The sequence below is a fragment of the Microtus pennsylvanicus genome, chromosome 2, assembly GCF_037038515.1.
Source record: "Microtus pennsylvanicus isolate mMicPen1 chromosome 2, mMicPen1.hap1, whole genome shotgun sequence".
NCBI lineage: Eukaryota > Metazoa > Chordata > Mammalia > Rodentia > Cricetidae > Microtus > Microtus pennsylvanicus.
Window position 1 is genome coordinate 40,192,230 of NC_134580.1, and position 14,155 is coordinate 40,206,384.

The following is a 14,155-nucleotide window of genomic DNA, read 5'->3' on the forward strand; positions in this document are numbered from 1 at the left end:
TGATAAGGAATGTATATTCAAATATATATATATTTGAATGAGTGAATAAAGTAACTGAATTTGAATTTTTAAAACATTCTAATTAATTAACATCCTAATTATCAACTATCTCCAGCTATTTCACATTTTCCCCATTTGTATTATTCAGATTGTATTTAAAATAAGCCTATGAGCTTCTGCCCACTGTAGTTTCTGTTGCCATCCATCAGACACGATGGAATGCAATGATTAAAAGCATAGCCTCTGGAGCTAGAGTGCCCATGTCAAATCTTGTTAGTTTTACTCAGCATCTGTGTGACCCCTAGAAAATTACTAATTCCTCTGTGCCTCTGATGCCTCATTTATAAAGTGATTATAATAGTTCAGGCCTCAAGAAGTTTTTGTAAGCATGTTATAAACTGATACAAAACAAAGCACTCAGAACAGTGTCTGGAACATAATATTATTTGTATTTAGACATGCATAATTTTGATTAATATTGCTTGTTACTATTTATTAATATTATACTATAATATCAGTTAATATTGCTTTGTGATTATTATCTTAGCCCACTCCCTGTGGCCTATAACAGGATGGCCTGGTTTGGGTAAGTTATGAAGAAAGCAAGCTTATTTGACTCATAACTCTAGTTCTAGAAGAACAAATAGTGCAAGAATCTGACAAGGATCCCCTGGCTAGATGGGAACATGATACATGAAGTCGTGTGGAACGTTCATGGGATTGGAGACAAATGACAATGGGCAGAGTACCATGTGTTAAGAGAATCAGTAAGAAAGTAGAGAGGCCCCAAGCTTGCCCATTTGTAACAGACTGCTCTTGGGAACTAATCCTCCATAAGACTTGCATGATCCCTTCACAAAGGGGCCCTGCCTCAGTCACCTCTTAAAGGCCCTCCCATTTTTGGTATGATTACATTGGGCAATAAACTTTGATAGGAATAAACCACATCCAAGCCATGGCAGTTTCTGAGAATGCCCTGTTCATAGATTGTAGGTAGGATGAATAGATGTATTTACATTATTATAACCTGAAACAGAATAACGTCCTTCTCCTTTGTGACACTTCTGTCCCTCAGAAGGTTTCGTCTTTCACCGGTCTGCTCTGCAGAGCTGCTGCACGTGTGTAACTTTTCCGGATCTATAATCTTAGTTGCTATTCTGAGCTAGGCTATTCTTCACAGTTTCCCAGAGCGTATGTTCACCATTCAGCCCATTTTCCAGATGTGTCATTAGAGTCAGTAATCTGTATATGACGGTCTTCTCAACATCTGCCTGGGGATGTTGGGCTTGCCATCTCACCACAGGCCAGCTTAACAAGATTCAACTGAAATTTTGCATGCACTGAGAGGCCTTGCTCACTTCAATCAGGTTAAACTGATTCATTAGTTAAACTCCCATCTATATTTCAGTTGAAAAATCATAGGAGTGTTCCTTGCTTCATGATTTCCTTTGGGATGCCTTTCAGAATAATTAACTGAGATTAAGGAAGTTGCTGTTGGAACTGATCAGCAGAATGCATTTCCATTTTGGTTGGTGAACATGTTGTCTGTCTCTGCTTACACCAAACACAGGATATGAAGGTCACATATTAAGGCCAACAAAACAGACCATAATTGCATAAAACCCAGACTACCTTCCTCCATATTACTCAGACACACGTTTTTCTACTCACATAAGCAAGTGGTATAGCCGACATAGACTCACTCTTATTCTCTGATTGTTGTGTGGGCCTGGAGTGCTCACCGGTCACCTCAACGCGGTCTATTGCATTCAGAGTGCTATTCTTTTATTTCTATTTTGAACTCATTCCTGAAACTTCCATCCCTGAGAAAATGGAAGCATTGAAAGGTTATCACCACCTACTTCAACCCTTCTAGTCCCTCTTTTGCCCTTCCTTTTTCTAGTTGTATAAACCTGTGGTCTTTCCCACCTCTTTCCTCCCAGGAGGCTTAGATCCTATTTCCACTCAAGTTTCAAAGAATGATTTCATTCCCCTTTGGCAATTCTATTTCTCTGTACTATTTCAGTGAAGTTTGTTTATCTGGATCTTATACTAAAAACATCCTGGAAATACCTTCTTTCTAAAAAAACAAAAATAGAAAATGAAAAACACCATCCCCTGTATCTATTGCCCTGGTCTGATTGATTATAGGACTCTTAAAATGGACATCTTTTATTTATATGTTATATTTTCATTAACTAAATTTGTTCTCTGAGATGGTTAGTTCTAATTGTCAACCTCATATGACTTAAAATCACCTGGGAAAAGAGCGTTATTGAGGAATTAGCTAAATGAGGTTGGTCTGTGAGCATGTCTATAGGGGGCTGTTGACTGATGTAGGATGGCCCAGTCTACTGTGGACAGCATCTTTCCCTAGGCAACTGAACAGCGTAAGGAAGGAGAAAGCTAATTGAGAGCAATCAGAGGAGCAAAAATATATTCTGTCTTAGCTCTTGACTGTGACTGCCATGTGACTAGCTGCCTGCATTACTGCCTTAATTTCCCTGAAATTATAGGCAATATATTGTATTGCAAGTCAAATAAACCTCTTCCTCATTTATGTTTCTTTTTGTCTCCGTATTTTATCACAACCAAAATAAACTTGGAGGATTAATTGACAACTCCGTGACTGTATCCAGTGCATTCTGGCTACTCTCTAACCGCCCCAACCTTCTCAACACCTCCTCCACCCTGCAGGTCCATTTCCAATTTTCATTTCTCTTTCATTTTGTTTTGTGGCCTACTGGATTTAACTAGGTCCATCTTATGTTGACAGGTATGGAACTATTCTGTGGAGCTTGGTGGGCTCATCAGTGTGGGTATGTCTGAAGCTAATAGCTCCCCTTTCCACCAGAATCCATTGATGGGCAAACAGTACAGCATGGAGGGGTATTGCTCCATTAGCCTTGCCTCTGTCCATCCCTGGCTGTTGACAGATCCAGTACTGTGAACTGCCACTGCATGGAGGTGCAGCTGCTGTGAATTCGTGATTGAATGCCTGTGGCGTGCCTAGAAAATAGCACCCTGCTGCCCTTCTCCCTTTCTTCTGGTTCTTGGGTGCTTTTGCCACATCTCCTGGGATACTCCTGAGCCTAGACTTGATGGCATAAATGTCCTGTTATAGGGTTGTACAATCAATTGTCCCTTCTCAGTACACCAGGCAGCCAAGAGTCTCCGTATTATGACCATTCACTGTAAAGAGACAGTTTTCTGATTAAGCTATGAGTAGCGATTGTAGTTTGATATCATGTACATTTAGCTAAATGATGGTATTCGATTCCCTCCTAGGGCTCATGACATCCACAGGCATAGGTTTTCCTGGGACTACAACACCAGGCATGAACACTCCTGCAGAGTGTTCCTCAATTCCATTAAGAGAACTGTTGGTTGCTGCCTTAATGGTTGAGGCACTATTGTAGCAGTAGACCTATCTTGCCTGGGTTGGTTTGTAGTTCATAGGACTCTCAGCTGGATAAGACCGCTGATACCTTTTTTTCCCTACTACCTACATAGCACGTTTCAGCATTATGAAAGCTAATGCAAAAGGAGACAGATTGTTTCTTAGCTCAGTTCTGCAATAACTTCTCTATATCTTATAACCTAGGTATGTGGTGTCTTATCATTTCATTCTGGTGGACAACCAAGAAGAATGACAAGAACATGCAGTTTTAAGGGCCTTTTGGTACCCTTTAACCAAAAAGAAAAAGAAAAGAAAAATTCATAAAACAACATAGCTGTTCTTGTGGGTTTTTGTTTAATAATCCATGACTTCTAGGAGTAGTGCTATCTGATCAAGCAAGAGAGCTCGTCTAGTTCTTACGTTTTAGTTTATATTTATAATTGGCTTGCAGATAGTATGTTTCCCTATGACTTTTTTAATATGTTCTTCATTTTGATTTCATATGACCCCCTTTCCTCCTATTGTCCCCAAACCCCCAAACCCAATTAATTTCTTATATCTCCTGTATTCTGCCCTCATCTGCCTAACTACTTTCTTAAAGCATTCACCACCCAGTAACCTCTTTCTGTTTTCCTGGCTTTTGATAGGAGCTCCAAGTTAAACACATAGCTCTAAAGAGTGGAAGCTAGGATTCACATAGGATAGAGAACATGTGGCATTTGTTGTTCTGGGTCTGGGTACCTCACTCAGAGTACTTTTTTTCTTAGTTCCTTCTATTGGCATTCAAATTTCAATTTTATGTATAGCTCAGCAAAATTCCATTGTATATGACACAGCATTTTCATTATTCATTCATCCATTGATGGACAGCTAGGCTGGTTCTGTTTCTTAGCTCTTGTGCATAGCTAAGTGTGGACAAGCAAGAATTTTTGTAGTGGGGCATAGAGTCCTTTGGGTATATGCCCAGAAGTGATATAGATTGATCACATGTTAGTTCCATTTTTAGCTTTTGAAAAACCACCATACCAATTTCTGTAATGACTGAAGCAGTGAACAAAGGTTCTTTTTTTTTTTTTTTTTTTTGCCTACATCCTCACCAGCATTGCTGTCACTTGGTTTGGTGGCTTTCCTCACACTCTTTCAAGCCAACTCCAGTAAGGGATCGTTTCCCTAACTGGCCTCCCCTGAAATATCCCCTTGAGGTCTGCAATCACCGACACTACTATCTTCTGTGGCCATTTACCCTCCACCCATCTGACATGCGTGCAGGGCTTTTGTTTGTTTGCTTGCTTGCTTTGGTGCTTGCCATTAACCGGCCTCTCCCCTAAATTTTCTTATGCTCGTCTCATGAGGTATTTCCGAGTGTCACTAAATGTGTCTGCTCCCTGGCTGTATTTGAACAGTAGAAATTGGATGCTTCTTTCTCATACCACAGCCTGAAAGTGGGAATGTTCAATTTCATTCCTAGACAGTTTCTGTTCCAATATATTCATTTTCTGTATAATTTTACAACTTTAAATGTCAGCAGAGCTCCATCATCTGATAATTTCCAATAAATAATGAGGAGAAATAATTAGTGAGGAGAGTTAAAATCTTAGTAGCTCTAGTACCTAAGAGTATAATAAACAATTTATGTTCACTGATCCAGTGGAAAGGCTGAAGATAAACTTGGCATTACAGCTATCACACAGAAAAACAGCTGGATTTCAGATTTAGTCAATGAGGGGACCTCCCATATATGACCTCCCACTTTGTAATGTGATTCTGAAGGATTATAACTTCAAATCAAGACAATAAATAAGCCATGCCTCCAGTGGTCTTGTGAATAGTCATTGTCTCTTAAGATGGTCTTCAAATTGGGCCTTGAACATGAAGAGATGGAATCTCTTATAAACACTATCTACAAATAGAAATCTGTTCTAGAGGTATTATGTAGGAACACACACTCATATGGTCTTTTATGATGACTCAACTCTTTTATAGTTCAGTTCAAGCCATTCTTCCGATTTTTTTATTGAGAAAAGGAAAAAAAACCAAGTTTCTGCCTCCCCCCAGCCTCCCATTCCCCCCCCTTCTCCCCCTCCCCCTCCTCCTCTCCCCCTCCCTCTCCAGTCCAAAGAGCAGTCAGGGTTCCCTGCCCTGTGGTAAGTCCAAGGTCCTCCCCTCTCCGTCCATATCTAGGAAGGTGAACATCCAAACAGGCTGGGCTTCCACAAAGCCAGCACATTAAGTAGGATCAAAACCCCGTGCCATTGTCCTTGGCTTGTTTTATCTTAGATTTATGTGGCACTATCTTTTCTTGCAGTGCAATAATAACAGCTCCCAGTTAGTCACATAGTCATAAGGGCAAATGGCTAAGATACTGAAGTCCTAACCTAGGATGTCCAGTAGGCCATGTTACTAAGTGCATATTCAACTGCGTGCAGAGGTAATTTCAAATTGGTTTATCGGGACACATGTTTTAAGGAGGATATTAGCTTGTTTCCCGGCTGCCTGTCAGCTCAGCCCTGAAATAATCACACAGAGACTGTATTAATTAAATCACTTCTCTAGCTTCTTATTGGCTAACTCTTGCATCTTAATTTAACCCATTTCTGTTATTCTGTGTATTGCCACGTGGTTGTGGCTGACCCGCTAAAGTTCCAGCGTCTGTCTCCAGCAGGGCTACATGGCTTCTCTCTGCCTCTGCCTCCTTTCTTCCAATATACCGTTGAGATTTCCCTGCCTACCTACGTTCTGCCCTATCAACAGGCCAAGGCAGTTTTATTTATTAATTAATCAATCATATGCACATCATACAGAGGGGAATCCCACATCAGACATGGCTTCATTGTGGGTTGAAGAATGTTGATTTACTTCAAATGAATATCAAGCACACAGAGATAACCGACACTCAGAACATCCATAAGATACTGTAGAAACTTGTGAATGTTTGAATCTGGCCATGCTAGCTTGTTGCTTTTCTGCCTGGAGGTGACAATCAGAGTTCCATGGCTATTATAGCTACTAAATTACAACCCACAGTTTCATATTTATAAACACATCTTAAAAATCTGACTTCATAGGAACTGAATATTAGATATTTGAATATAGCAGTTGGTTTTTAAAGTGAAGGGATAATGGTCAAGAAGTAGGGAAGGGAAGAAACCAAAACACAGCTCTATATTAGGCCAACCACCTAATTTCCTTAGAGGATATTGTAGAAAACACATGTATCAGGACATTTTTACCTGAGAAGCAATGGGAACTAGGATATCTATTAACTTCCTGTTTAAATCCAACGGTGTGAGGTGGTAGTTATGTGATAAGCTCCAAGTACTTCAGATGTTCTGGTACCATAGACTATGCACTCCTGTGCTATTTCAGGGAGAAGACCCAAGCTGTAGAGGTGGAGGTAATGGAGCATGAGATCCTGTTAGAGGACACCGCAAGTCCAAAGGGTATGGTTAGGAGACAGACAATGTCTCCTTCAGACACTGATGTTAATTAAATATGGATGAAAAGGTGAAACTTGAAATGTCTTATAAGAAACCAGAAGCTATAAAAATTAAGAAATAGGTACTTCCTGTTTACTTTAAGAGTCTCTGATTCTTAGGGTTTTTTCTGGGTGAGACTGGAGTATGCTTGGGTACCAGGCTGGTGACTTGCCCACATTATTATCTAACATGAATGGCACCACTGTAAGTAGAGGCAGTAGGCCATGTGTACTGAGCTGCCATTTGGATGGACAGAGCACTAATTTCAGGACATTGTTCTGGTCTGTGGCTCAAAGGCCCTTCAAACACTTTGAGATATTTTTCAAAGGTAATGCTCACAAAACAACTCAGGATATATCCTTGTTTGTTAGTTGTGCATGTCCCTTTTATCACCATAAAATCCAGTTTCCTGGCAACCAGAAGTGGCATCAGAGTCATGTGGTTCTGACTTTCCTCATTAACTCCCAGTTTATAAGCTCCTAGAAAATATTCCATTGTTCTGCCTATCTCTCTTCCTCCATCCACTTCCTAACTTTCCTGTTTTCTCCTGCCAAGGCTTCACAGGTTCTCAATGTTAGGTCTCTTGAATTTGCTCATTTCATTGCCTTAGTTCAATTAACTGAACTTTATCTTTTCTCTGTAATCCCTTTCTGGCCAACACTTTCACCGTTAAAAGATTATTGTATCTATTTATCATTTGGACACATCAGATTGTCATCAGTAATTACTTGAGGATGATTTTGCTCCATTCAGATAGAAAACATGCATAGACAAAGCACAGCTCCCTTAGTGTTGGTAGCCCCGAGTCTAACAGCCTGGACTCACAAACCCAGAAACAGGCAGCACGAGGCTCTGAGAAATTGAGGCTTATAGTTATGGTCTTTAGAAACCTGACATCTGTCTAGTTGCTCAGGACAGAGCAAGCTCTGGACTTTTAAAATCATTGCCCTATATAGTTCTAGACCGTGAAGACTCAAGGCTCATTCCTCTAAGCTTTCAAAGCCAAAGGCACATGCGTGTAGATATTTATGGCAAGGGCTATTACTTTGCACTTTGAGTGTTAACAGCCCAGCCCACAACCTTGTACTAAAGCTCCCAAGGTTTGAGTATTAACACCCCTAGCTTTGAATCTTTGCCCACTGTCAGGGGCTCTTTGTGCTGCTGCTAGATGGGTGTAGGACTAAAAGCCTTGGGAGTTGTCTTTTTTATACAATCATCTTATCTCATTCTATCCATGATGAAGACCGCAAGTAAATAAAAAATGATATAGGAGAACCTCCATTGTACTTGTCGTTGCTGCATGAATGATAGGGTGTATTGGAGATGCCTCTGGGACTAACCCCACAAGTCCTAGACATGACTCTTTATTGCTAGAAATCACAGCCTTGCACTCGAAAGTCTGTCAGTGCCACCTATCACCAGCCTTCAATGCTTACCAGCCATCAGCCTTGCATTGCACCAATCACAGGCTTTTTGCTGATTCACCAGGGATGTGCTATTCCCCCCTTCCCAAGGGAGACCAATGACAAGATGAGCAGTGTTACCAGAGTCTTCCAAATTAGCACGCAAGCCTGGAGGAAGGCCTCCTGGAGCAGGAGTTGTACTTTGGGCAGCAACTGTGGTTTGAGAAGCCCTTGAAGTTTCCTCAGAGTGCTCATGAATGTTGGAAAAAAAGAAAACAGACTTCCTCAGGAACAAAATCAGGGGCTGCTTAACCTGACAGCTTCTCACTCAAGGCAACCAAGCATAAAGGAAAAGGACCTGTCAGCTGTGAGTAAGGGAAGGAATGGCCCACTCTTAACTAGTTAGTTTACACATCCCTAAACAGGAAAAATTAGAGGGTACTTCACACTAAAAACCTAAGCAATGATCACTCTTAGTAGTATTTAACAGTGCTAAGTCTCTAAGCACATACCCTTGAGATGGGTTGCATCCCTCTAATCTGCCTCTACATGAACTATGTTGTGAATATGTGTCTTGCAACTGAGCTTTAGCTTCTTAATGTAGGAGTGCCAGAGGGTGGGGCCTGGAGGGAGTTGTTTAGGTCGTAGGGGTGGAGCACTCACAAATAGGTTCCTGCCTTCATTCAGGAATGGATTCCCTACTGCAGAAGTGCAGTCCTCTGTTCTCTCACACACCTAAACTGTCTCCCTTCCCAACTTCCGCCATGCTATGAAGTAGAGTGAAACCCTTGCCAGATGCATCCCCTAATCTTGTCCTTCCCTGCCTCTAGACTATGAGCCCAAACAGACCTCTCTCCTCTACAAATTACTCCATCTTGGTCGGGTACTGTTATAATAACCTAAAGGGGATAAAAGCAAGATGCTTATTAAAGTGGTCCTGTCCTTTTGTGCCCAGCCCTCAATTTTCCACATAGCCTCTCCTGCCCACAAAGAAATGCCAACTAACAAGAAACTCTGTCCGGGAGTTTTCAGGCTCAAAAAAGATACCATTTTCTCTGTTTTGTGTTTATTCCTCAGACACACTGACCAAAGTGGAACCTTGTCATTATTAGCTCAGCAGCCTCATTCCACTTGAGAGGAAAGTGGCAGCAACTTTCCAAACAAAAAAAAAAAAAAAGTTTTGTAGTCACTTGATCTTTCATCAGACACAATTAAACCAATAGTTTTAGGAAAGCATAGATGACATTTTCTTTCTTTTGATCGCTATGTCTTTCTTTATTGCACTGATCTCAGAGAGAAATTTAAAAAATCTTCCATGGAGATAAAAAAAGGAGCAGAGTAATCAGATCAAAGCACAGCCCAACACTAAAGATTTCATGTGCTTTCCATATAAAGAGTGTAAATGTCTGGAAAGCCCAGACCTGGAGGGAGAGGAGATGCCTGGGAACAAGGCTTATCAGAGTTCAGGAGAAAGATAGACCTCCATTGTAGAGGAGACCCTCAGGGTAATACAGCAGTTGCTCTCAGGTGGGAAAGATGAGAGAAGAAGAGACCACAAGACTAGGGCGCCCTGTGAGAGCAGTAGCTATGGACCAGGATCTGGCTCGCCTCCTTTCTTGGAACGCCTGGAAACTCTACAGTCAGAAAGGACTGGCACGGTTTTCCCAGTGAGAGTCGTAGGTACCTGTTCCCTGGTTCCCTGCTGTGTTACAACCATGTAGCATCCAGAAAAGCCCATGACAACCTGGGAGAGGCTTAAAAGCAGTAGCATGGATGTCACCACTCACACATCTGGCCCTCTTTAACCCCTGCTGGTGCTGTCCCCCATTCAGAATCTGACCATCTCTACCTTCATGGCATTCTCTTGCCAACATCCCCTTTCCTGGCGCCTGTGGTAGCCTTTAGATGAGCTTTGGTTCCTCATTAACCCAGCACATCTCTGAAGCTAAGGAGACTTCCATGTGGAAATGAGATTAGGACCTTGTTCCTTTTCTCCTCAGGATAGATAGTCTATGACTGTCCCAGAACAACCAGGTGACTACCCAGAGTCTTTTAGGAGAATCTTTATTGTACTTAACTTTGCAACATGAAGAGGCCTCTTGGACTAACCCCACAAGTTGAAGAAACAGACTATATATCTAAGAATAACGGCTGTGCATGAGGAAGGCTTTCAGTGCCACCTATCACGAGGCTTAAATGCTTGCCTGTCTCACAGGCTTTGTGCTGAGTCTGTGGCTGGGGTCTCTCTCCTTGGCTGTGCCTCCCAGACTCCTCACAAGCATCCTTTCCTGCTGTTGACCACAGTGCAACTCCAACAACATTCTCTGGCCCCATGTAGCTGTTCTCAGGGCAGGCTGTTCTCAGACATGGTGGTATGCAAATCTTAAGCACCACCCCTGCCACCCCCAGTTCATGTTTTAAAAAGCAGGGCTTGGCTAGAGAAAGTGGGTAACTGGGGGTGCACCTTTGACGTTGGTAACGAATTCTAGTTTCAGCCTGAATTCTCCGCCTTCCGGTCCATGCTGTGTGACAATCCACCACCAAGCACTCGTATATTATGTGGATGGAGCCACTTGTATCGCCACACTTTCTTTCCCCATCACAACCAACCAGCTCCCTCTGATGCTGTGTGACAAGATAATTCTCTTTTTTAGGTTGTTTCTGCCAAATCCCATTACAGCAGCAAGAATAGTACCAAGTTATAAGCCCTTTTACTTGTTGATTTGCATTTCTTCCAGGTCCCTCAAGGGCTTGTTTACTCTTTAAAGCCTTCCCTTAATCTCACTATTTTCTTAAAACACCAATTTGAATGCTGCTTTCCCAACCTCCTGGCCCACCCCAGCTTTTTCTCATCGTTGTTGCTTTCCTGGTCTCCACAGCACTCGTGTGCTCTGGAGGTCCAGTATTTGTTTCCTTCCACTCCCTCTCCCACTGTAATGTAAGTTCATGAGCACAAAGGGTTGTGAGTTGTATTCAGTATTCAATTCCCAAGACCTAGAAAGTTGGCCGGATCGTAGCAGATACCTTCATAAAGGTTTAGTGAATGAATGAGTGAAGAATGCATGGTGATGATGATCCTGAATTTTTAGAGCTGAAGAGAGAGACTTTTCCTATTCAGACTATCTCTGGCAAGGGTGTAAAATGATGTCTTCTTTGGAAACACCATCGTTCTTGGTGCTCATTCTAACTTAGTGAAACCCTCCTTTCATCTGAGCCTGCAGCGCATTAATGATCGTCTACGGGGAACAGTCGGAGAGATTACACTTGCCTAGAAGAAAGAATTGAAAGGAACCTAGTGATAGTAACATTTGGTCTACTTTTCAAACAGCACATTGCTGTCTTATACAACTAAGAATAGTGCTATATGTACACATACATACATACATGTATAATATATGTCATATAACACACATCACTTCACATCACAGCGTTTCTAACATTTTACCTGAGACAACGGGTTGGGCAGCTTTGGTCAGAGCTGTTGCCCTCATCCTACATGCTCTTCTGATCATTCTCAAAATTGAGCTTTTCCTTGCTGCACTTACACACTGACCTGAGATAGAATATACTTAAGAAATGTTTGATTTGTGCAAGTACTTTTTAATCTGTTCAAAGATTTTAATATGCCAATGGTAATTTCCATAGGTTCTAATATTGTGAATTAATGACTTGCTTTAAATAGAAAACTAGATCTTGTTCTCCTTGGAGAAGTGGTAAATTATATGCTTTTTCTTATCAGTCAGAACCCAGTTAAGGAAATCGGAATATAAAATATTTTGTTTAGAGGGCAGTCCTACTTGCTCAGAGAAGTAGGCAGTCCTACTTGCTCAGAGAAGTAGGCAGTCCTACTTGCTCAGAGAAGTAGGCAGTCCTACTCGCTTCCTCATCAGAGAAGCTTCTTCCTTAAGTGGGCGGTGATTAACAGAGACCCACGACTGGACAGTGTGCAGAGAGTGGGAGGCTCCGGAGCACTCAGTCCTAAATGGGACGTCTTTATTAACCCCCTCAAGGCTCAGGGATCTATGGGAAAGGGCAGGCAGAATAATTCTAAAAGCCAGAGGTAATGGATGATTCCAAAGGATCAGAGACAGCAGAACCAACCTTCAGGACCTCACAGAGACGGTGACAGCAGGCTCAAGACCTACACGGGTTTAAACCAGGGGAAATCCACCCCTGACCATGAAGCTATTTGTAATTTACACCTGTTAGGAAAGTGAAAAACCAATTTTCTCCTTTGGAGAGTCACTGGGTATATCAGTCTTTCTTCAGGGCAGGAATCAGGCTCAGGGGTGGCCAAGATAAAATAGGTTCCAGGCTCTTCTCTCTCTCTCTCTCTCTCTCTCTCTCTCTCTCTCTCTCTCTCTCTCTCTCTCTTTCTCTATCTCTACCTCTGTGTGTGTGTGTGTCCATGCACACGTTTCTTACTTTTGTTTGGTGTGGTTTGCTATTTTTTGTCTACTGGTTTTTGTTTGGTTGATTGGTTTTGATTTGTTTGATTTGATTTTTGTATTTTGATTTATTTATGTTGAGAGAGAGAGAGAGAGAGAGAGAGAGAGAGAGAGGACAGAACCTGAAGTTGGGTGGGTAAGGAGATGGTGAAGATATAGGAGGAGTTGGGGAGAGGAAGAATGTGATCAAAATATAGGCTATGAGAAAAAATTTAAGTAAAAAGCCATTAATCTGAGGATGTAATGCTGATGCAACAATGAGCATAGATTAGAGGTGATAAAATCCAAACCAAGCCTTTTATATATTGTATATAAATGTTTGATTAAATAAGAACACATTTCCTCTGGGCAGTAGTGGCACCTGCTTTTAATTCCAGCACCCAGTAGGCAGAGGCAGGAAGATCTCTGTGCATTCGAGTCCAACCTAGTTTACAGAGTAAGTTCCAGGACAGGTCCCAAAGCTAAAGAGGAATCCTGTCTTGAAAAACAAAACAAAAAATACCCACACCACATTTTCTCAGATAGTAATATATATGTTAATTAATAAAAGTGGCAAGTATACTACAATATAGACAAAATTGATTTTCATCTAATACTCAAGCTAGGCATGATGGCACATGTCTATAATTTCTTCTTATTCTCTGCCAAATTATTTTTGCTTTTTTGCAGTTTTAAATAATAAAACATAATTACATCATTCACATCACTCTCTTTCCTCCAACTTCTCCCATACCCCAGACTCGACCCCTTTCATGGCCTCTTTTTCTTTAATTGTTATTATTACATATATAAATTAATGCATAAATATATAAATGCAAAAAGAGGGTGATGGGTAGGTAAATACAAATTTAATTGTCTTGTATAGAAATGTCATAACGAGTGCATTACTTTATTACAAATGCTATATGATATATAGTAATCATAACTTCATATGTTCAGAAAATAGTTATGAAGGTTTTCTGTGTGTGACTCTCTTGGTGGGTAGACTTGATATATATTCCTGATCTTCAGATTTTAAGAAAGCAGACCTATTACAGATATATAATACATTTACAATTTCATTTTAATAACCAACTTTGCAACTCTTTTTACTATTTCAAGTGGCATTTTAAGAAACAAATTATCTAGAAAGATGCAAAAGGAAAGATAAAAATAAAACTACAAATTCCTTTTAAAATATGAAATCAAAATATCAAATATATATGCATACATATGAATATAATATATGTTTAGTGGAGGTTTATATATATAAACACTAGTGCCAAGGCATGAACAGAAAATTTTATTTCCATGGTTTAATGTGAATAATACATCTTTCTAGAAGTCAGAACTTAAATGCTGTACAAGAGAATTATATATATGTATGATTACTATAAATACCAGAAATTATGTAATAAGATGAACTGTTTACATGTGAAAAAATTCTGC

The 14,155-nt window shown here is 40.8% G+C and overlaps 1 protein-coding gene across 2 annotated transcripts in view; it reads left to right on the forward strand.

Annotated features, from left to right (window-relative positions):
• Dnaaf11 (dynein axonemal assembly factor 11) overlaps positions 1 to 14,155 on the forward strand; it is a 95,356-nt gene that overhangs the window by 55,981 nt on the left and 25,220 nt on the right. The gene's annotated exons all lie outside the window — the stretch shown is intronic.